Consider the following 26,256-nt stretch of genomic DNA (forward strand, 5'->3'; position numbering starts at 1 on the left):
ACATGTTGATCGAAGAAACGTTAATAAGTTCTTGTATAAGAGGATACGAAACGGTAACAAACATAATAGTTATTTTGTTAAGCATTCAAGTCAGAAATGTGATGATGATATTATATTATATCGTTTGTACAGTGAATAATGGTTCGTCGGTCGTGCTTCAAATGAATGTTATCATTTAGTGTGGGATTTAAATTGGTTCGTAATAGAATTGAAGTTTTTTTCGATGTGAGATAGGAATGTTTATTTATAGATTTTCTTAATTTACATTATAATATATTTAGATCGATGTTTGTCAAGTATGTGTAGACAATCCAATGAAAAAATTGAATATAGAGAATAACACTTTTATTGAGATATTTTTACATGCGTAATAAATAATATAACGAGCTCACTAAAAATTATATTTCATACATACTATTTGGTAATCTACGTTACATCTTGGACATGTGATATTTTATGGTGACGTTGATCTAGTCCAATGTATACAATTTTGATTCTCTTTGTCACAAATTCGAAATATTCTCCTTTTAATGAGAATTGTTGTAGTTGGAGTCATGGACTTGAACACTTCCCTGTAATTTTTCAGTTTGTGGAATTGATTGGTTACTTTCACTAATTTCATTAGAATTTTTACACCTCTACTGTCGTGCATAGTGATTAGAGCAACGACGGTCTGATACATTGCTTGCTGGTTATCTTGTTTACAAGATTCAATAAGTAGTTGTAATCCTCTGTTTCTATCATGTTCTATGAAGAACAAATGCATTCCAAGTAGTAGTGAAGCATGGTTATTTTCTGCTTCTGCAAGGATCTTCAGAATTGAAAGCTCTGCAGTTGTTATTGCTGGTAGTTTGTGTCGTTGTTTGAAGATGTTTCTTCTATGTAAGACTTGCTGTACATTTGACTGTTGGTTTAGAGACTTACACCTATAAATTGTAAGTTAAAAAATGGTTTTCAAACATAAGATCCACAGAAAAAAAAAAAAAAAAAAAAAAGGGTGTAAATAATAGTTTCAAACAGTTGGTAATCATAATATCATTACTTGTATGATGAAAAAGTTAACAATAAAAAAGAGTGAAAAATATGGTTCGGTTAAATATTCATTCTAACATAACATGTGTTTTGGTTTTTATATATTAGAAAGCTGTTAACAATTAAAGACACAAGTGATTTGGCATAATCCGTTTCAATTGTTGGGAGTCGACATACGGTTTTCTATATGGCTAACAAAACAATGAAATTAACAGATTAACAAAACATGATGATATTAGTAAAACTTACGTTAATCGTATTGCTTGAAGAGTGGTGTTGTTATTCTTAATTGCTTTTGTAATGATTCGTTGCAATATTTGTGATGGTAATTGTAATAGGTTTGTGGGTTGAGTTTTTGTTCTTTTGTAAGGAATCATGCTGTTCTGGTGGTGTTTTTTTCGGTGTAAGTATGTTGAAATTATAAAGTTGTTATGGTTTTAGTGGTTTATATAATTTTTGTGTAGATATTGGATAGCGAGCAATTTTCTGTGTGTTTGGATTTGGTAGATATTATCGTGTTAATTATTAATGGGAATTAGCGTTGTTATTTTTGAAACTCGTTTTTAGTATTCTTCTAAATTAATGATGGTATTTTTATTTTGTTTAACATTAATTATTGGATTTTGTTATATATATCAGATATCATTCCTTCATTTTTTACTCTACTAAGAAAAATTGATTATTCTATTAAACAAAAATAAACTTTTTTGTTCATAATCATTTAATGTTAAGTATTAATTTATCTTAAGTGTAAACGGTTTGCATTCATCTATCTCTACATAGGTATATTAAGTATTTGATACATTTGATTAATACAAATCTTTTTAAATTCATATAAGTTAATGTATTGGATGATATTCTCTGCATCGTACATGAATTATGTGCATATCTTATGCCGGTGTCTGATTCTCCGAAAGTTCTATGAGATAATTGGGCAATTGGTCAAATGAAAGAGGGTGCATCTGCTGTAAGAAGATGGGAGGATCTGGACATTGATTTATTGGTGAAAATCTTTCTGTGTTTTAATGTTTTGCAGTTGACTTCAGGCATTGCTCACATTTGTAATTCATGGCATTCAGCATGCCGTGATCCTTTGCTTTGGAAAACTCTTGATTTGTCAATGTTGAGATCAAATTTTATCAAAATCCCATTAGAGCCATATGTTTACGTGGATGAGTATTCTGATAAGGAATTGACTCGTTTGTTGAAAATTTTGTTCAGTCTCAGTCGGGGATAGATAAGAACCTTGATTTTTCACTTCAATTTGTATGCAGGGGATGAACAATTTACTTATATTGCTGAAAGGTAATTTTTTTATGTTTTTGTTTAAAACCTTGTTGAAAGGTAATTTNGCTGACATACGGTTTTCTATATGACTAACAAAACAATGAAATTAACAGATTAACAAAACATGATGATATTAGTAAAACTTACGTTAATCGTATTGCTTGAAGAGTGGTGTTGTTATTCTAAATTTCTTTTGCAATGATTCGTTGCAATATTTTTTATGGTAATTGTAACAAGTTTGTGGGTTGTGTTTTTGTTCTTTTGTAAGGAATCATGTTGTTCTGGTGGTGTTTTTTTTTCAGTGTAAATATATTGAAATTATATAGTTGTTATGGTTTTAGTGGTTTATATAATTTTTGTGTAGATATTGGATAGCGAACAGTTTTTCGTGTGCTTGGATTTGGTAGATATTATTGTGTTAATTATTAATGGGAATTAGCGTTGTTATTTTTAAACTCGTTTTTAGTATTCTTCTAAATTAATGATGGTATTTTTATTTTGTTGAACATTAATTATTGGATTTTATTATATATATCATATATCGTTCCTTCATTCTTTACTCTATCGAGAAAAGTTGATTATTCTATTCAACAAATATAAACTTTTTTTGTTCATAATCATTTAATGTTAAGTATTAATTTATCTTAAGTGTAAACAGTTTGCATTCATCTATATCTCTACATAGGTATATTAAGTATTTGATACATTCAATTAATACGAATCTTTTTAAATTCATATAAAATAATGTATTGGATGATATTCTCTGCATCGTACATGAATTATGTGCATATCTTATGCAGGTGTCTGATTCTCTGAAAGTTCTATGAGATAATTGGGCAACTTGTCAAATGAAAGAGGGTGCCTCTGCTGTAAGAAGATGGGAGGATCTTGACATTTATTTATTGGTGAAAATCTTTCTGTGTTTTGATGTTTTGCAGTTGACTTCAAGCATCGCTCACATTTGTAATTCATGGCATTCAGCTTGTTGTGATCCTCTGCTTTGGAAAACTCTTGATTTGTCAATGTTGAGATCAAATTTTATCAAAATCCAGTTAGAGCCATATGTTTATGTGGATGAGTGTTCTAGTAAGGCATTGACTCGTTTATTGAAATTTTCACTCAGTCTCAATCGAGGATAGATAAGAACCTTGATTTTTCAATTGAATTTGTAGACTAACAATTTACTTATATTGCTGAAAGGTAATTATTTTATTTTTCTGTTTAAAACCTTGTTGAAAGATAATTTTTTTTTTTTTATTCTTACTGTTTATTGATTGAGTCTTTGGCATTGCCTTTGGTACCAGTGATTATCACCTTTAATTTTCTTTTTGGTACAGTGAATTGGGAAGTAACACACTATATATTGTTGTCTGCAAGTGCCCCCATCTAAGGCATCTCGTTATGCCAGCTTGGAATAGAATAAAGAATGATGTAATTTGCAAGGCCATTCGTACATGCAGATCTCTCGAATCCCTGACAATGCCTAGTATAGTAAATCTGCCTTATCTTATAGAGGAAATAGCCATAAATTGCAAGAACTTCAATGAACTGAAAATCATGGGTCCTTTTGATGTTCTCTTTGGTCCTACGATAGTCAAATTTCATCCAAATTTGAAGGTTTTGAGCTTGACATGCTCAGCTATAGTTAAGGATGCCATATTGTTTATATTGGATGACCTACCAAATCTGGAAGTCCTCAACATATCGCATAGTATTCTTATAGAAGGTCCACTTCTTTCTCCAGTTATGCCCGAAAAAATTATTAAGAAGCCAGATAAAATTATCTTGGAAAAGGTTGCTCGATTACGTGAGTTCTTAACATGTATTGAGCACTCCTGCATCATGTGCCAGCATACTCGAAGTGATGAAGGCTTTATGAGGTGGTACAAGTATGAGGAAGGTCTATGGAAAATGGATGAGGCGAGGTCTCTTGCTCTTTGATTAGGATGTTGTAGAGACTATAATTTTAATATTTTGTTTTGCTTGTATGTAATATATAGATAATATGTTGTTGAATAAACATATATAGAATTGGTCTATTATGTTTTAGGTTGTCATGTTCTTAAGGCTTTTGTTTTAGGTCGTCCACACTGTCAAACTTGCACGATGATCTTTTCCTATGTGAAAAGTAATATCTGTCTGCATAATTATGTACACATGTTAAAATTTTACTTTCCATTGTTTCAAAATTATCTTTCATTGTTCATTAATGTTATTTCAAAATGAAGTAGTTTCAAACTAATATGCAATTAAGTATTTTATATATTTCAATTCATGTTATTTATTTTGTAATTTTTATTGTGAAATTCATTCCTGTAGTCAGGTTTAGTATTTGATAGTGAGATTTTGAAGAAATCTTTGAGTATCGCTTCTTTTATAGTTTGATGATAAGTTATTGTGAATTGTTCGGCTGAAGTGGCAATATTATAGTTTTACTGTGTGCTGTCGTTTTGCCTTCGTAAAATTCGTAAATGATGAAAAATGTTGTCATTTAAAATGTTGTTGATTCTTAAAGAAAACATGCGGAATTAATAGGTCATATAATTTTTATACCTCTATTGTCGTGCATAGTGAGTAGAGCAAAGAGGATTTGATACACTATTTGTTGGTCATCTTGTTTGCAAGCTACAATGAGTAGTTGTAATCCTCTATTTCTATCATGTTCCATGAAGAACAAATGTGTTCCAAACAGTAGCAAAGCATGCTTATTATCTGCTTGTGCAAGGATCTTCAAAATGGAGAGACCTGCTATTGTTATTACTGGTAGTTTGTATCATTGTTTGAAGATGTTTCTTCTACGTAAGACTTCCTTTACGTTTGTTTGTTCGTTTAGAGATTTGCATATGTAATTTGTAAGGTAAATAATGGTTTTCAAACACAAGATGCACAATAATAATAAAAAAAAAAAAAAAAAAAAGTGTTTTCTAAACAAAAAAACCCCAACCAAAAAAAAAAAAAAAAAAAAGTGTAAATAATTGTTTCGAGAGTTGGTAATGATAATATCATTACCTATAGGATCAAGAAATTAACAATTAAAAAATTTTAAGAAAACTGTTAAGAACTAAACACAAAAGGGATTCGGCATAATCGGTTTCAATTATTGGAAGTTGAAATATGGTTTTCTGTATGACTAAGGAAATAATGAAATGAAAAAATTAAGGAAATATCAAACGCATATCCACATTCCTTGAAAACAAACACTATAGAATGTAATTGATCTTCATGTCAACATCGTTAATGAATAATTATCCATTCGAATAAAAACTGGTACCTAGAAACGAAAACAACAAAAGTTAATTAATGTTCATATCAAAATTATCAAAGAACAGACTGACCGTTCGAAAGAAATACAATTAATCATTCAAATAAATTGACAGAACAAAAACAATCATTTAATGTAACAATTAAAAAAAGACCAGACATATTGTTAACACCAATCAACAAATTGCGATGATCCACAACTGAATATGCGCTCCTTTTATAACCCCTTATTTAGACCTTCTGAATACCAACACAATTAAATACGAATTCAATACGAATAGAGTTTTCCAATGTCAATACAATGCAATAAGTGATAGCAATCCACTATACCTATATACTTGTTATTAATTCACATCTTTGGAATGCCAATGCAATGCACCTATATTATTACTATTATTATTAATTATTAATTATAGATGACGAAATAAATACCAACCCAGTGTGTCAAGATAGAGCAATTTGACTATCCAATGTGTCAAAATTGAGCAATTCTAGAGCTTCCAAAATGTGCCACATGGCGAACAATCCACATGGGTATTCATGGCGAACAACCAGCATGGGTATTAATGAATCTTGATTCTTTACTTCAATTTGTATGTAGAGGATGAACAATTTACTTATATTGCTGAAAGGTAATGCTTTTTATGTTTCTTTTTAAAACCTTGTCGAAAGGTAACTTTTTTTATTCTTGTTGTTTATTGACCGAGTCTTTTCGATTGTCTTTGGTACCAGTGATCATCATCTTTAATTTTTTTTTTTTTTTTCACAGTGAACTAGGAAGTAATCTACCATATATTGTTGTCTGCGGCCAAGGCGGCTTGTTATGCCAACTTGGAACAGGATAAAAAAGGACTTAATCTGCAAGGCCATTCATACATAGAGAGGTCTTGAGTCTCTGACAATGTCTAGTATAGCAAATTCTCCTTATCTTATAGAGGAAATAGCCCTAAATTGCAAGAACTTCAGTGAACTAAAGGTCATAGGTCCTTTCGACGTTCTCTTTGCTTTTACGATAGCCAGATTTTTTCCAAATTTGAAGGTTTTGAGATTGAGATGTTCAATGATAGTTAAGGATGCCCTATTGCTTATACTGGATGATGTACCAAACCTAGAAATCCTCAGCATATCACATTGCCTTTTTATAGAAGGTCCACTGCTTCCTCCACCATTGCCTAAAAAAATTATTAAGAAGTTAGATAAAATTATCTTGCAGAAGGCTGCTCGATTTTGTGAGTTCTTAACATGTACTGAGTCCTCGTGCATCATGTGCCAGTGTACTCGAAGTGATGAAGGCTTTCTAAGGTGGTACAAGTATGAAGAAAGCCTATGGAAAATGGATGAGACAAAGTCTTTTGCTCTTTGATTAGAATAGTGTAGAGACTGTAATTTATTGGTCAGAAACTACAATGTATGTACTTCTTCTTTACATGTTTTGCTTGTATATAATATCTATATTATATGTTCTTGAATAGGCATATATAGAATTAGCATGTTGGGTTTTAGGTTGTATCCTCCTAACGCTTTTGTCTTAGCTTGTCAACATTGTAATACTTGTGTGACGATCTTCTCCCATTAGAAAAGCATCATTTGTTTGCATGATTTGGTTCATATGGTCAAATTTCGCTTCTTGTTGCTTTAAGTTGATCTTCAGTTGTTGATCAATACACAATTAGGTGTTTTATCTGTCATTTACGTTGTTAGAATTAAATTACAAGGATTTCTCTACTTTTAATTTATTATACTTATATATCTACATTTTTTCCACCTTGAATTGGAAATATTGTTTGTGATTCATGTTATTTTATCTAGGGAATTGTTATTGCTTATGTTATTAAATTTGAAATTCTATTGGTTCTATAAATGTTAGTGTCAAATTCATTTGTATTGTGAGATTTTGAAGGAATATTTCATTTTCCTTCCTTAATAGTTTTATATTAAGTCGCACTGATATTACTTGACTGAAATGGTAATATTAAAGTTTTATAGTGCGCTGTCGTTTTGTCTTTGTAAAATTCGCAAGTAATGAAAAACTTTATCATTTAAAATGCAATTGATATTTAATTACTTTAAGTAAATTTTTGGATTTAGGGTTTTCTCTGTCAGTTTCAGAATTAAGAGCATTTGTCCCAGTTTGTTTGTCGCATTTTCTACATCCGTGTTTTATCGTTGATTGAAACTAAGATAAGTAAGTACATTTTCTTTAGTTACAGTGACAATGTTGTTTTTTATTTTACATTGGTCTAATTAATTTGTCATCGATTTTAACTTTGATTAAAGTGCATGTTATTCTTACATAGCTTCGAGATTCGTTATTATTGTTATAAAAAGTTGTTCTTTGATAGTTGTGCTGATAATTTATTGTATTCGCGTTGTTTATTTGTTTCTTTGATAGTTGTGTTGCAGATTATTATGTCGGTCTTTTTACTGCTAAAATTGGTGTGTTTTTTATTATGATTTTGTTTGTTCTACTTGGTTTGTATATCTGTTGTTCTGGTAGTCGTGTTGCAGATTATCTCGTTAGTAAATCTACTGCTAAACTTGGTGTTTTTCTCATTACGATTCTGTTTACTATCTTATTGTGTTTAGTGTATATTGTAATACTGTCATTGTTTTATGAATTCATGTTATGAAATGTTAGTGTTATATTATCTTGTTGTGTTTAGTATATATTGTAATACTATCGTTTGTTTTGATTGTAGTAATGGCTCCAAAAAACTTGATGAAATTTATTCGAAGACTTGATTCTGAAGTACTTTATAGAGCAGGATCAAGGAGTGATTCCAAGTCAGAATCGTTAATGCCTATAAAGACTTCTGTTTTACCTACATCAGTCTCCTATCTTGAGATACTTGACTCTGGTTCCTGCCATGTTAAACTAACTGAAGTAGAAGATAATTAGTCAAAAGAAATTACATTATGTCAATTGGTGAAATGGCAGAAAACTTATCAGCAACAGGGTCCAAATACAAATTCTGAACGAAAATGGAAAAATCTTTGTAAAGAAGATCTAGACAGAGAAACTTTCAGTCTAAGGAAAGAGGTAAAGTTTTTTCACTATATCATGTGAATGTATACTTATGGCATGATAATGTTATGGTGGTTTCATTGTTTTTGAAATAGGCCCATGAAGGTGTTAGAGTAGATGCCCTAGAGCCAATCAATTATTGTAGAATTGACTCTTTGTAATAATGTTCATTAATCAATAAAAGGCTTTTTATTCTATATCGCGTAAACCATTATTATTGCAATATGTATTGATATATGTCCTTAGAATGGTAATAGCATGACGAGGGTATCAAGTGTTTCAAATCTTGATAGTGAGAACCCATGAGCACATATGGTGGCCATTCTAGAAAGTCCGTAGCCCCATATTATTCTGAACTAAGGGCACAGATAATACGGTAAGGCTATCATAGTGTTGAACGACCCTGTCGAAAGGCAGTGACGATCTCACTTGTCAAGGTTGTGATGACAACCTGGTGCAACACATGGGTGTTTGTTGTAGGCGATTACACCACAGCAAGTTCACTGGACTGACCCACCAGAGGATTCCATATGGATGGTAACCCAGTGTCTATGGAACAAATCCTCTAACGAATGGTGGTGCATGTGATCCTTAGACTTGAGATCACCGGAGTGCCTTGTGCACCGATTGGTGTAGTTTGACACTAGCCTAACGCAGTTCTTTTAAGAGCTGTCAATACGGTGGTGATTGGCTGCATCAAGGATGTATCAAGACTATGGTGGATTGACAAAGGATTCATCACTCCCGTATGGGAGAAAGTTATCTCACGGCGCAATTCAGTATATGGCAATGACACTAAAACTGTGGCCACAGTGGGATTGAGTTGTTGCTCTATCCAGTTTATTACGCGTCATTGGTCCAGAAACTGAATAAATAATATCGAGAGTAACCGAAGTTGACACTATTTCTATGCCTTCGTCTCGTCAGATAACGTATGATGAAAGATCGAATTGCACGGTAACCATATCGTTGACAGGTAGCTACTTTGCTGAATCCGAATCTACGGGTGGCCATGATGCCTTGCTAGGGGCCAATCTTGGTCTGTGTATTAGTGAGACGATTAATTGGTGTTAATCGCAATACATACACTGCCGATATGATGAGGAGCCTAAGGGTCACACACATAGAAGACAATTTAAGATGCAAGAAGAAAGAAGGGCGTTTTGGTCTTTTAAGGCGAAAGGGTATTTGGTAATTTCACAGTGCAATTAAATTTGCTGAGGTCGTAGCCTTTATTTAATTTTAGAAAAATTAAATAATGAAATTAGTTTAAATGTGTGTTCGCACATATTTAAATAATATTACATTTTGTTAAATGTTATATATTTTAAATATATATTAATTGATTTTAATTGAGATAATGATGGAAATTAAAATAAATCAAATTGGGAGTGTTTGGCAACATGGGGCGTTTGGGTTGGAGCCCAAGCCTATTCCGTATGGGATTAGGGCAAATTGTTTGTTAAGTATAAAAGGAAAAGTGTGTGTGTTTTTTTAGATGAATGATTTTCTTTGTAAAACACAAAACACACAGCAGCCCCCTTTTGAATACACTCCCACGGAGATTGATTAGGTTTTGGAATCAATTTCATTGATTCTTCTTTCTTCTTAATCTTGAAGCCAAGAGGATCTAGCAAATCCCTCTTTGGTTCTTTAAGATTTTGTCGTGTAGACTAACGTTCGATCCTACACTTGGATCGGTAGCAAAACGTTCGACGACAAATTGGAGGAGCCTTCAACGTGCGTTTGTTTTCTTAACTCATGTTGTAATTTATGCAGATTTTATTTAATATAAATTGTTAAAATCATACCCTTGATCTTGGCTCATGTAAACGATCCTGATATTATAATTTTTGTTCCGCTGGCGTATACGGGACCGTTCACTAACAGTGGTATCAGAGCCTAGGGTACTGAATTTTACAATTTTTATGTGTATGGTTGATAACATGTATTTGATGATATATGTTGCCATATTGAATCTGCGTAAATCTGTCTTGAAATATGTTTTAAGAAACGATTAATCGATTAATTAATTTGTGATGATTTGCTGGTTGGTTTAATGCATGATGGATTTTTGTTGAGATCAATGTGTTTGATTGATTGCAAAATCTGGTTAGAGTGTTTTTGGTTGCTGTATGAACAGTCCGGAGCTACAGATCTGTGTACGCTCGCCGCGGCGATATAATCCATCGCCGCAGCGATCGTCATCGCCGCGGCGATAGATCCATCGCCGCAGCGATCGTCGTCGCCGCGGCGATATAACTCATCGCCGCGGCGATCGTCCTTTGGACGAGCGTTGTATGAAAACAGCGCTCGCCGCCGATATAACCCATCGCCGCGGCGATCGTCCTTCGGACGTGCGCTATACCAAAACCAATGAACGCGCGGCGATCTAACTCATCGCTGCAGCGAGCGCACTTCCAAGTGTACAGGGGGTAAAATGCAAAGTTTCAAAACTTTGGACCAAACTGCAAATCTGCAAATTATCAGGGGGTAAATTGTAATTAACCACAAATTTCAGAAATTGATTTTTTTGAAATGATGCTTTGTACTTTTTGTATATTGCATGGTGCCCGGTACATGAGCCTTAGACCTAAGGGTGAATGTTTAATTATTTTTGTATGTATGGTTGTATTTTATTAAATAGGGCCGGTGTCCTGCCTTTCTCCTCTTCTCGATGTATATTCCTTCATCTAATTCCCCTCGAATGTAAATCGAGGTTTCTAAATTTATTGATGTAAAATTTGTATAATTTATTATTGTAAATTTAGAAAGATATTTTTGTAATGCACTTGAAGTCGGAGCAAAGGACGAGGCAACCATACTTGAAGACTCAGATTTTATTACAGGACCCCAGGTGACCCACCACGATTCCTCTAGGCTCGAGGAAATCGGTTTTAGTTGGGCCATGTACCGGCACGTTTATTTTGTTTAGAATGCATGCTAAGGTTGAATGTTTGAACATGCCAAACAATGTCATTCTAACAAAGATAATAATTTGGTGAGACATTAAATAACAAAACCCTCAATTAAAGTATATTAAGTCATGAAAGCCTCATCACCATGGTTTTAATCAAACCACTGTTCGTTGAAACCTTGTTCGCCAAAGCGAAGGGTACACTTCTACCAGTGGGAGGTTAAAATGCATTGGAGTTTTCCTTAATGGTGATGGTCGACTTAAAATGATGGTTTTGCTTGTTCGCCAAAGCGAAGGTTGATAAACATGCTCATAGGCATAGTAGAGCAGTAACCATATTGTGTGTACGTGGTGACATGTAGTGTCCACTCTACTGATACTGAGAATCACCACTTGAGGACGATGGCATGTACTGTCCATGGATTGTGTGATTGGGCTTGTTGCTTTCTCACATTTGAGGTTGATAGTGGGAGCTATCAACTGGTGTGGATTAAGTTTGTTGGCCTACCTAATCAACTCATTTTGGCTTGTTCGCCAAAGAAGGTTTGAATGGGCAGGATGGATCTCGGTCCACTAGGAAAGTCAACGGGCTTTCCCGAGTTAATAGTGAGGGCTATTGGCTTGAGTAAAATAGTGGGAGCTTCGTTTAATAAAAGACCATATTAAACAATAATAATGAACATGGTATAACGGTTACTTTTTCTGCCCTTGTAGATTCACTTAAATTTGAGCAAAATGATCCCACATCACTGCGACAAATCATCGAACTGGGAGAGAAAGGAATGGTGAAAATTTCGTTGACTGGTATAGAAGTATAAAATATACTTCAGTCAAGCGATAGATTATCACCATTGAGCAAGCTCTATCACCAGAGCCTGCTGATAGTTCTATCCATGAGACTGGGTATGTTAGATAGCATACACATGATGCAAAAGCAGAAATGACTAGAACATTGTGCTTGCATCAATGGCACACTTACTGCGACAACAGTGCCAGAAAAAGGATTTAGCTTCTATTCTTCATTTTCTTCGAAGAAATGAGAAGCATATGGTGTCTCGGTCATTATTCAGATGTAGGATGAAGAGGGTACCAAAATTGGCGATCATATACTCAAGTGGATCGAGTATATGAACAAGCTTGAGATTTTGGGATGTGGACTTAGAGAGGTTTAGCAATAAACCTAATTTACATCATTACCGGATTCTTATCTCAATTTGTCTATGACTTTATTGAGGAAGATAAGAAGAATACCCTTTCCGAGCTTCTGGATTTGTTGAAGACTACTGAGTCAGGCATGAAAATTCAGAAACATTGACGTGGTTGAAGCCACTCAAGTGAAAAGGAAAGGGCTCAGAAGTCGTGGAAAGAACTGTTGCAGAAAGAAAGGTGTTTGTCCTCACTGTGGGACCCAGTCACTGGAGGAAACATTGCAAGGCCTTCCTAGCAAAAGGGAAGAAGAATGTTACTTCTTCGTCAGGTATGTTATTGAGATTAATTTCTCCCATAAACATCTAGTTGCACACAGATGTGGTACTCACATTTGATTGATGTTAGGAACTACGGTAGAGTGATTCTCGCCGAGGGAGAGGTGGACCTACCAGTTGGAAATGAAGCACGTGCTCTACATTTGCTGTATCTTATCGTTTGATTTAGCCGATGGCTTTTTTCTTGGAACTTGTGGATTATTATGGTTTTTAGTTTCTAGAAATTATATATTTCTGTGTCCACATAGGACAAATGAGAATATTAGTTTACTAATGGATTATTGTCCTTGAGTATAAATAATTTCTTTATGGAACTATTTCATAATAATATGTTCTTAAGAAAGACAACAAGGATAATCTCAAAAATGACTACATGCCAACTTTGGCAAGTTGAGCTAAACATACCTGAAGGAATGTGGGATAGTATCACAACTCACCCCTCCTTATACACCCAACACAATGGAGTGTCAGAAAGGAGGAATAGGACCTTACTTGACGTGGTTAGTCCATGATGAGTTTTAGTGATTTACCTGTATCGTTCTAGGGTTATGCCTAGAGACGCGACTCACGTTTTGAACCGTGTGTCGTCAAAGTCTGTAGATAAGACTTCATATTAGCTATGGAGGGGGGAAAGCCCAACTTTTCTTATCTTAGGATTTGGGTTGCGAAGCTTATGTTAAGAAATTGACTTCGAACAAGCTGGGCCCAAAATCCGTAAATGTTATTGTGGGGTATCCAAAGGAGACCCAAGGATACTATTCTACCACCCAGAAGAGCGCAAAATTTTTATTGCTCGACTGGTGTCTTCCTAGAAATGAATATTTTCTAAGAAGAACTAGTGGGAGAAAAGTAGAACTTATGAAGTTCTAGGACCACAGGATATACTACAAAGACGGGATGATGTCCCACAAGAAGTGGTTGAGCATCATGGGGAGGTTATCCACAACTTGTGGATCAAAGTGAACTACCTCAAGTAGCACAGGAGCTACGTAGATCTGGAGAGTACGCCATGAGCCCGAGAGATGGTTATCTCGTGACTCAACATGGTGACGTACTGGTCACCAAACGATGAACCCAAAACCTACGAAGACGTATATCGATCCAGATTCCGTTAAATGGCTTGAAGCCATGAAATCTGAGATGGACTCCATGTACCAGAACCATATGGTCTCTGGTGGAACCACCTGAAGGGGTAAAACCCATAGGGTGTAAATGGGTCTTCAAGAAGAGACTGACATGGATGGCAACGTGCATGCTTATAAAGCACGGCTGGTTGCCAAAGGTTTCAAACAAATTCATGGCATTGACTATGAAGAAACCTTTTCGCCGTTGCCATGATTAAATCCATCCGGATTATGCTTGCAATTGCTGCATATCATGACTATGAGATTTGACAAATGGTGTCAAAACTGCTTTCCTGAACGGAAACCTTGAGGAGGATGTGTACTGACACAACCTGATGGTTCGTTCTTGATAGTCAAACCAATAGATGCAAGTTACAGATCCATTTATGGACTCAAGCAAGCTTCAAGGAGCTGGAACATTCGTTTTGATGAAGCCATAAAAATTTGGTTTTATCAAGAACGAAATGAACCCTGTGTTACAAGAAAGTGAGTGGGACGCAGTGCATTCCTAGTGTTGTATGTCAATGACATACAATAGATCGGGAATGAATATACCGAACTTGCAGTTCGGTAAAGACTTGGTTATCCAAGTGCTTCTCCATGAAGGACTTAGGGGAAATAGCCTACATCATTGGAATAAAGATCTATCGTGATAGATCGTGTAGGTTGCTCAAACTAAGTCAAAGTACATAGACAAGGTACTGAACACATTCAGTTAGAAAAATCCAAGAAGATTTCTTCTGATGGCATATGGTGTCTAATCTCTATAGAGATATGGTCTTTAACCACACTGAGAGAGATAGAATGAAGAGGATCCCACATGCTTAGCAAGTGGATCCATCTTATATGTTCAGATTGATATCTAATGTGCATTCAGCATTTGTAGTGGATGTCAATCAGGCTCAAGTGAGCAATATGTTTTACTTAGATTGTGTCTTATGTGCATTCAGCACGGAGAATATCAACTAAATCCAAGTGAATGACACTGGGTGAGTGTCATGGACTCTTAGTGCTTGAAAAGGGCTTAAGAATATATTTCTTGGATTATGAAGAAAATGAGCTCATTGTAAGAGAATACAGTGACGCTATTTCCAAACAGGAAAAGGATGATCATAGTTCGCAATTTGGGATTACACATTTTGTCTCAATATACTGCAGTGAGCTGCAAGAGCTCAAATTGTTGACTGCAGTGGATTCTACAATTGATGCTAAGTGTACCGCATTTTTAATCAGCCGTGTAGGCGGTTTGGATCAAGAAGTTCATTACTGAACTTGATGTGATTTCAAGCATTGCTAATCCAGTTTAGTTGTACTGCGATACAATGGAGCCATTGTTGTGTGCTGAGCAATCACGGTCTCACCAGAAATCCAAAAACTTACTAGTTGATTCAATCTGATCGAAGGATCGATATGAAAGGGAATGTGCGATTTGCAGAATACCTACCAACCCACTATTAAAGTTTCTATTGAAGCAGAAGCATGATGGGCACTTGGATCATTCAATGTTGAGGCATGAATGATTGGCTATAGTGCAAGTGGGAGATTGTTAGAGTAGATGCCCTAGAGCCAATCAATTATTGTAGAATTGACTCTTTGTAATAATGTTCATTAATCAATAAAAGGCTTTTTTATCTATATCGCGTAAACCATATTATTGCAATATGTATTGATATTGTCCTTAGAATGGTAGAGCCATGACGAGGGATCAAGTGTTTCAAATCTTGATAGTGAGAACCCTATGAGCACATATGGTGGCCTTCTAGAAACGTCCGTAGCCCCAGTATTATTCTGAACTAAGGGCACAGATAATACGGTAAGGCTATCATAGTGTTGAACGACCCTGTCGAAAGGCAGTGACTGATCTCACTTGTCAAGGTTGTTTGATGACAACCTGGTGCAACACATGGGTGTTTGTTGTAGGCGATTACACCACACTTCACTGGACTGACCCACCAGAGGATTCCATATGGATGGTAACCCCAGTGTCTATGGAACAAATCCTCTAACGAATGGTGGTGCATGTGATCCTTAGACTTGAGTCACCGAGTGCCTTGTGCACCGATTGGTGTAGTTTGACACTAGCCTAACGCAGTTCTTTTAAGAGCTGTCAATACGTGGTGATTGGCTGCATCAAGGAGGTATCAAGACTATGGTGGATTGACAAAGGATTCATCACTCCCGGTATGGGAAAAGTTATCCACGGCGCAATTCAGTATATGGCAATGACACAAAACTGTGGCCACAGTGGGATTGGATTGTTGCTCTATCCAGTTTATAATACGCGTCATTGGTCCGAAACTGAATAAATAATATCGAAGTAACCGAAGGTTGACACTATTTCTATGCCTTCGTCTCGTCGAGATAACGTATGATGAAAGGATCGAATTGCACGGTAACCATATCGTTGACAGGTAGCTACTTTGCTGAATCCGAATCTATCGGGTGGCCATGATGCCTTCTAGGGGCCAATCTTGGTCTGTGTATTATGAGACGATTAATTGGTGTTAATCGCAATACTATACACTGCCGATATGATGAGGAGCCTAAGGGTCACACACATAGAAGACAATTTAAGATGCAAGAAGAAGAAGGGCGTTTTCGTCTTTTAAGGCGAAAGGGTATTTTGGTAATTTCACAGTGCAATTAAATTGGCTGAGGTCGTAGCCTTTTTAATTTGTTAAAAATTAATAAGTGAAATTACGTTTAAATGTGTGTTCGCACATATTTAAATATATTATCATTATTGTTAAATGTTATATATATTAAATATATATATTAATTGATTTTAATTGAGATATGATGGAAATTAAAATAAATCAATTGGAGTGTTTGGCAACATGGGGCGTTTGGGTTGGAGCCCAAGCCTATTCCGTATGGGATTAGGGCAAATGTTTGTTAAGTATAAAAGGAAAAGTGTGTGTGTTTTTTTAGATGAATGATTTTCTTTGTAAAAACACAAAACACACAGCAGCCCCCTTTTTGATACACTCCCACGGCAGATTGATTAGGTTTTGGAATCAATTTCATTGATTCTTCTTTTCTTCTTAATCTTGAAGCCAAAGAGGATCTAGCAAATCCCTCTTTGGTTCTTTTAGATGTCTTCGTGTGGACTACGCAGGTTCGATCCTACACTTGGATCGGTAGCAAAACGTTCGACGACAAATTTGAGGAGCCTTCAACGTGCGTTTGTTTCTCTTAACTCATGTTGTATATTTATGCAGATTTTATTTAATATAAATTGTTAAAATCATACCCTTGATCTTGGCTCATGTAAACGATCCTGATATTATAATTTTTGTTTCCGCTGCGTATACGGGACCGTTTACTAACAGAAGGTTTCTTAGAAATCAGAGAACGTTGGCTTGTTTTAGAAGACACGGTTGTAGATTTGACAAAACAAAATGAAGATGCGATTGCCGAGGTTCGTAGATTGAAAGAATAGTTGAAAAGATCAAAGGATGCTTTTGAAAATATCAAAACCGAATTGAAACACTGTCAAGAATCATTTAGAAATGCTGAAGAGTCTTTTGCAAATGAGCGGCAGCAAAAGGAAGTCTTTAAAAAGAAAAGTTATGAATTGTCTGAAGAAAATAATAAGATTAAATCTTTAATTGCACAAGCTAAGAAAGATAAAGAAGAGGCTTATGATTCGGTCTCAGATATGTTTTTGACCACCAGAAAAGCTGTCTGAAAGAATTTAAGGACAAATTCCCAATGAAGATTCTAGTTTTTTTATAGACAATTGTGTAGAAAAATGAGGAGATGTCATCTAATTTTGATTATATTGATTGTAATGTTGTTGTACCTTTCTCTGGTCCACTTAATGGCACTTCTGTAAATATTTAAATCATTTGTTAAGCACTTTCACCGTATTTTGTCAAAATTTGGCTCACAAGTGTTTATAATCGTATTATTATCAAAGACATGGATGTATTCAGTTGATGCTAATTTTTGTGCATGTGAAACAAAATCTCCAGTTTATGTTTGTTTAATTGTAATATTAATGTTAAATATCTTGATGACACCTATCATGCGATAGTTTATAGATCAGTTGCGCGTGTAAAACATATGTATTTATAACAAATAACACATTCAACGTAGTGTTCACTGTATCTGACAATAATAATATAAAACATATAAATATTTTTGTATCAAGCAAATTATATTACTGTATTTATTTAAACATTTAAAGTGACCTTTTCATATTAATATAAATATGTTTAATTTTTCACATCAATCTCTCATAAACAATCTCTTATATTATAGACAATGTATCAATCCTTTCTGTTATAAACAATGATTCATATAATATAGAACATATTAATCCCTACAATTAAAGACTTCTTTGAAAACAATATTTGTCAATGTCTCTACCGATTCATCTTCTTGCAGGGCTAACAGAATCTTGAAGTTACTCTTGATAGTGCCACGTACAATTTACCATGTGTAAAGACTTGATGGTTCATATACAATCCTACTGTTTTGAATGATTGACCCTGGCTTTTGTTTATTGTCATACAGAAGCTAACTGTCACAGGTAACTGTCTTCTCGTCAACCTGAAAGACCACTTCATATCTGCATTTGACATTATTATTCTGGGAATTGTGACAATATCCCCAATGTTTGACCCGATGATAATCGTTGCTTGTATGGACCAATTTCCTAAATGGGTTATGATCAATCTGGTTCCATTGCAAAGACCATCAGATTGATTCAAATTACGCAGCAACATAATTGGAATGCCAATTTTCAGATGCAATTCATGTTTAGGCATGCCAGAGCACATTAGAGAATTAAGAAATTCGGAGGGGTAGAGAATGTCATCATTGTTTGAGATACCTACTGCTTTGAAAGTGCTATCCAAGCTAAAATACATCATTCCATCTGTTGGCAGACTCTGGGTGATATAGTTGTTCAATCTATGTATTGTCTCATTTTTGGGTGTCAATATTGCTCTCTCTCTTATATAATCAATATTATTTATCCGAGCAAATAAATCTGGAAAAACAGAGTTCATAATCGTTTCTTCGTGACTGGCATGTTGATCAATTTTCAAGTCTTCAGGTATTTGGATGTAACTTTCATCTTCTGCAACATCCCTTCCTTCTCCAATATTAAGTAACCATTTGTCAAAAGCCTTCAAGTTATCCAATTCTGTTGGGTTCACCAAGTTTGTCTTTAACCTTATGTTCTCTGTAAGTGTCAACATTGTTACATGTTTCCAAAGGGAAGACAACGATAAACAAGCTTGTATTATGTCATGTTTTTTCCCTTTTGGTATAACTGGTAGAATCTGTCTGAAATCACCAACCAGGGCAATGGTAAGGCCTCCAAATATTCTATCTGTATTTGATTGATCTTTTTCAGACAAAATATCTTTCAAAGTTCTGCCAAGAGCTTCAAAGCATTACCTGTTTGTCATGGGTGCTTCATCCTAAATGATCAAAGCTCTTTGCGCAAGTAGTTTTGCCAATTGTGTCCCCTTTTTGACATCACATGTACTTTCCTCAATGATATCTAAAGGAATTCAAAAACGTGAATGTGTTGTTCTTCCACCAGATAGCAGCAATGCAGCAATTCCTGATATAGCTATGGCCAGTACAATTTTACCCTTAGATCTTAATTTGGCCATGATTGTTGATCATAGGAAGGCTTTGTCTGTTCCACCATGTCCATAAACAAAAAATGGTGTTCCACTTTGGTTGTTGAAAGAATCAAGGATCGAATCATATACAAGTCTCTGGCCATTGTTAAGACTGTTGTATAAATCACTGTGCACTGTTTTCATGTTGTCGATATCATAATCAAATTCTTCAGCAATTAATCTATTCTGTGAATTCTCAAAACTGGAACAGTCCAAAATTGGCATTCCAGGGAAATCAGCCAAGGATTTTCCTCCTTTTTTCATGAGCTCATCAATCTCGAACAATGCATAATTGTGAATTTGTTCCTTAGTGCATCTCAATTCTATCATCAGTATTTTCTGTTTAAGAATGTAAGGAATGTCTTCAGATAGGCATTTTACAGTTACTCTCCAAAAGTCTCTTGGACTCACCACTTCATTATATACAAGAATAGTTACAAAAAGTTGTTTTAACTATCTTCCGGTAGCCCACGTTGATGCTTCATCTAAGCAATCATTCCACTCTTTATCATCATTGAGCAATCCTAATGCATAACATGCATCTTTGAATGTAGCGAATATTTCTTCGTTGACAGTTCGAATATCTTCAAATGATGTTGCTCCTCTTACTAAGTTCAGGAGCATTCGCAAATAATATTTCTCACCACTACTTGGAAATGCAAAATACACCCTGCCAATACACCTTGATTTTTGTCGTGGGGACCATTGTCTTTTTGTATCCTTCCAAACCCATTCGCTTGAAAAATTAGGATAAGTCAATGATCTTGCAAAATGGTATCGTTGATTACACTTCATCCATTCAGTCAATTTCGTTTGCGTAACAACCTTACTTCCCAAAAAGTTGAACCAAACACTTACTTGGATCGAAAACAACTGTTTGTTCGTTCTCTAAGTGGAATGGCAATCTTTCAATAGCTGGTTCTCTGTAATACATGTTAAAATTAAATATCCTCCAGCAAGCTTCCATAGAAGAGATATATCTGTAATGTTTTCGATTGAATTACTTAATATCGTATTTATAACAACTATCAACAAACAATATAAAAACATTATATTTGATGTATTTTGTACATGCCTGCAGTCTAGATATGCCTTTATTTCGTCTTTGTCCTGTAAAATCTCGCATTGATTGTTCTGTTGACCATTGTTTTCAATTTCCATAGAAACTCTCATTCTGTCCGGCCTTTTGTTGACATACTTGAATAGATACTTGATTGATCTATGTTGATTACATATCTCAATATTTATGTGAGCATCAAACTTAACCAAAAGATTCCTATTATAAGAAATAACAAAACAGTTATCTAGTTTGATACCCTTTTTCTCAACAAATGCTCCATTATTTCATCTTCTATACATTGGGTATCCGTTGTCATCCATAGATGTTTCATTGGTAAATTTCTTCGGAAAATGTTTTTTACATCTTCCTCTCTCCATACATGGTGAATTCTTGCTAACATCACCGCACGAACCGTGGATCATATGATTCTCCACGGCTCCAAAGGCAACACCATCAGTTTCCTTATTTGTAGAAACTATTTCATCTATTTTGGATGCCAAAGGATTCTTATATTGGGAATGTAGAAAAACCAATATATGAGCATGTGGGGAGCCTCTCTTTTGGAACTCGATAGTGTAGATAATTGACAGAAACAATTATAACGTGTTCAGCAATAGTTGGTATAACATAATTTCATATAATAAATTATCAATGTACTACAATTTGTAAAAAAAGTAGAAATATTTTTCGTCGGAATACTTACTTGCCACTGTTGAACCAAAATATTCACCTTTTTTTATATCTAGCATTAGCTCAAGCAATTTGATCTCAAAAACTCTGCAAATTACAGTTATTCTACTTTCTTGATCACATTGTCTAATACAATTATGTAGATATTGTATCTCCGGCCAGTTAGGATTATAGGTGAATGTCAGAAAAATATCTGGATATCCATAACATCTACAAATCGCCATTGCATCTTGATAACTCTGAACACGATATCGGGGACTGCCAGTGTGAGACGAAGGGAGCAACGTAGATTTCCCTAGATGTTGTGCATTAACATCATCCTTTGAAATGGCATCCATCAACCCACTGTACAAATCACTCCTCAATATTTTCTGATTGTTTCTAATCCAATGAAATCTTTCCTCTTCAACAGCCATATATGCATCCACAATATATTGCTGCAATAATCTACCTAATTTCAATAGAGTATGCCCTTCACATAATCTATTTAGCAATTGAAATGCATAATATTCTCTCATGCTTAGCCTGTTTCTCTTTGAAGACTTTTTGTCAGGAAAGCCTTTATGGTTAATGTGGATTTTGTATCCATCTTCTCCATACGGAAATAATATTGGATAACTTAATGCCATAAAGCTTGGATGCAAGTTAGAAATTGTTTGAAGACCCTTTTTTTAATGATGAACTGTAACGCCCACATGAAGGTACGTAATTTAATTTATGCTCTTATACCTTTAGTTGATTTTTGCTAAAGTTATTTTGAGAAAATGTGAAGAAAATGCCTTAAACTTGCATTAAGGGTAAAATGGTCTTTTCACTCAAAATTAGTTGAAAAAGTGGGGAGTGAAAAGAGATAGAATTTCATGGAGAATGCAATTAAAATGAGGCATTATGGTAATTGACTAAGGGACATAGATGAAATTTTAAAGAAAGTGCAAGCGTAAAATGGAAACTAATATATATTTTTATGTTATATCAAGGATTGAAGAGTGAAACCCTAGCCACTCTTCAACCCATTTTCACGCCACTTCTCCTCCAAATCCTCTCAATTTCTTCACTTCTTTTTCAAAAGAATTCATAGATTTTGGGTATTTTTGAGTGGATTTTCAATCCCAAGCAACTTTAGGTAAGATCCTTACACTAAGAAGTGCTTTTTCATTTTTTAAAGTGTTGAATTTTGATGGTTTGTGCTCATAGGATTTAAGAAGAAGAGAGTTTGTTCAAAGAAGATTCTAAAAGGGGTTGGATTTCTCATATCAAAGGTAAGTAAATCCCACCCAAGTTATGATTTGAGAAATCAAGTGTGTAGAGATTTTACATACATGTATATGCTTATGATTTGAGAATTGTTGATGAAATTGATGAATTATTGATGAGTTTGATGATTATTGATGAATAGAATTTAGCCATGAGAAGTGGTTTTGGTTGAATGATGATTAATTGAAGTTTGGTTGAAGTTAGAAAGAGTTGAGTAGAATTTTTAGGAGTGTATTGTTTTGGATAGGTTTAGTAATTGTTTAAGGGAGTTTTACTCCAAATATTGGTGGCTATAGAAAGAGATAGAATTGTAGTCAAATTAGAGTTTGATTATGCATGCAATATGTTTGATGAAATGTCCAAAAGAAGTGTATGCATGAGTTTTATTCATTTATGAATTGATATGAGTTTGTAGATGGTAGAGAGAAACTTATTTTTATGCTACATGGCATCCTTGCATTTAAACATTTGCATTTAGAAAGAATTATAAGCATGAAACCATCTACATACATACATCTTCATAAGAGCATGAAAAAACACTAAAATATGATAAAGAGAAAATAGAAAGGAATGAGAATATTCAGATATTCAGATCTGAAATTTTAGTTAAAGAAGTGTAAAAGATAAAAAGAAGAGAAGGTTGTTGCGATGGGGAGCCCGTGAGTGATACAGTCCCACATGCACGCCGCCTTTAGTGAGCGGCCTCAGAATTCAAAAAGAAGAATTGTACAGTCCGTTAGAAGTGCGTGTGGATGAGGACTGTACCCAGAATTAGAGAATTCACTCACACAGCCAAGGCTCCAAATCCATGCCTCAACCGAGTCTGATCGGCAAGAAATGAAAGAATAGAAAAGAAAGAAATAAAGAATAGAAATAAAGAAATAAAGAAAGAATAGAAAGAAAGACTAGAAAAGAAAGAAAGAAATAAAGAATAAGAAACAGAACAAGAATAAGAAAAATAGAAAAGAAAATGCATAATCTATGCATTTGTGCCTTTGCTTCATAAATATGCATAATACCAAGCACATTATCGTGAGTAGTGAAAAAATTAGAAAATTGAGAGAATAACAGTGAGCAAACAGAGAAAGGATGAGAAAAAATAGAGAAAGAACAGAGAGAAAAACAGAGAAAGAATAAAGAATACTCGGGAAATGAGTTGTAAGGAAAGAAAATTCAGGATTTAATCAATGGAGAGAGAAGGGTAGCATATCGGGTTTACTTACAGAGCAATTAGTGTTCACTCTGTTGTTTTCAATGTTTTTGCAGGTAATAGGTGAGTTGCGGTCACTCGGAATGTCACGCAGTGGAAGGGATTGGGCTACACTGTCAAGTTGCCATTTTGAGTATATTTTGTAAATATTTGTATATAAAGAAAAATTAAATATGAGCCCATGCTTTATTACTCGTTTATATGTGTATTTTCTTATATATGTTTTTAATGAGTTTTATTGATTATTTTACGAGTATACTAGCTAGAAAGATAGTATTACATGAACAATGAAATCTTTTCCAGTTTCTGAAATTCCAATATCACCGACAATTAAACTTGCAATTTCAGATGCAGTTTGCAAATTGTATTGTCTTCCATCCTTTTACCTTTTCATTTTTAACCGCAAATGCATGTCTCTAATATCATTCCAATGAATATGGTTCCTGACAAAATGAAAACTTTTAACCAATTCATTGTTCGCATCAAACATCAATTGTAATTCCTATACTAATTCCCTGTCAACAGCAGCATCAGCTGTATTACCTCGTATAGAATTTAATCTATGACTGATTTCATACTCTATGTCATAAATATAAAGCTGCGCAAACTGAGGTTTCATTTCTTCAGGTGGAAGTAACGATCCTATTCGGTGGTACTTCTGTCCATAAATTTTGAAAACGTATGGACCAACCACTTGGTTAATCTCATGGTCAACATGCCCTCCCATTGATGTAAATGAGAACAATGAATTGTATATTCTTATTTTACTCCTGAAACTAATCCCTTTGTTACCACTGGACACATCCAATAAATCTTTTAATGGTTCTGGTGGTTCTTTCAACAACGGCAACTGAACTTTGCTATCCATACAACATAATGAAAACAAAGGGATGGCTGGCTCCTGGTTCTTAACAGTTCACTCTTCATACCACATGATTGATCCATAGTGAATGCACTTGTATGATGGTTCACCAAAGTTCCAAGACTCTTTTTCCACTGTGCAAAGAAATAACGTGTTATTTTTAGAAAGTAATTGACATGTACTGTTAATTTAGAAACTCAGAATGACATTTTTTTTTAACTAAGATTTAGGGGTGTTCAAAAAAATGTAAAAACCGAACCGAACTGCTAACTGAACCGGTAACTGAACTGAAAAAACGGTTCGGTTACGGTTCGAAAAAAATAAAAAAACCGAATTTTCGGTTCAGTTACCGGTTCGGGAAAAATTATAAACAGTTAACCGAAAACCAGTTTTCTAAACCGGTCTTTCATATATATATATATTATATTATATTAAATAAATAAATAATAACCTAAACTAAAATAAATCCCTAATTCACTCAATCTAAAATCCCAACCCAAAATTTTTTTCTTAGTTCCCAATGTATTGTTTATATTTACAATTTAATTTAGGACAAAATTTTTAAAAAAAAAAAAGTTTTATTAAAAAAAAGGGAAAACCGGTTAACCGCTTTTTTTAAAACGGTTAACCAGTTTTCCCTAAAACCAGTTCAGTTTCAGTTCTGGAATTTTCCCGAACTGAAAATCCGGTTCGATTTAGAAAAGCGGTTATCCGGTTCGGTTAATCGCTTTTGAACACCCCTACTAAGATTAATACTTGAGTTAACATTTAAATATGTATAACTAACAATGTGACACTTGTTACCTCTTTCTGTCGAGCGAGATTTTGAACCTCTATTTGTCTTCGATAAAGATTTCTTTTGTTTTTAATGTCTGACCTGAGAATGAAAATAATAAAAAAAAGATCATCACAATTTTCAACAACACTTGGAATGTCAAAATTGTTTAGCAAAGTTCTGCACCTTTATTTTTACAAGATAATGAAATAACATTATGTTTTTAAGATATAACAAACTGAATGTTTAAACATATGTTGTTAGATTCAAGCCTCATGATTGTATTATTTTGCATTAGTAATTGGAATATTAGAGTCAGGCTCTGTACACGGAGAAGCACCTGAAAAACATAGATTTAGTTAGTCAATTTAAGTTATCATAATCTAAAAAATATAGGTAACCACTAATATAATATTTTTTACCTCTCTTCTTTTTAATACAGACATTGTCTTTGCGCTTGATACACATTGTTTCTGTTCTTTAGATCTCTCATCTGAATTTAAACTTAATAATAGAAGAATTATTACTATACCATGCAACAAATTATATAATTGAAAACTTAACCAAAAGGCAAAAACAGCAATTAAATATCTCATTTATATTTATAGAAGCATTTAAAGAAATTACTAG

At 34.3% G+C, this 26,256-nt stretch overlaps 1 pseudogene; it reads left to right on the forward strand.

Annotated features, from left to right (window-relative positions):
* Positions 1 to 1,978: 1,978 nt before the first annotated feature.
* On the forward strand, positions 1,979 to 4,260 carry LOC116142532 (annotated as a pseudogene).
* The last annotated feature ends 21,996 nt before the right edge of the window (positions 4,261 to 26,256 follow it).

Source organism: Pistacia vera, unplaced genomic scaffold (genome assembly GCF_008641045.1).
Source record: "Pistacia vera cultivar Batoury unplaced genomic scaffold, PisVer_v2 Contig412, whole genome shotgun sequence".
Taxonomy (NCBI): domain Eukaryota; kingdom Viridiplantae; phylum Streptophyta; class Magnoliopsida; order Sapindales; family Anacardiaceae; genus Pistacia; species Pistacia vera.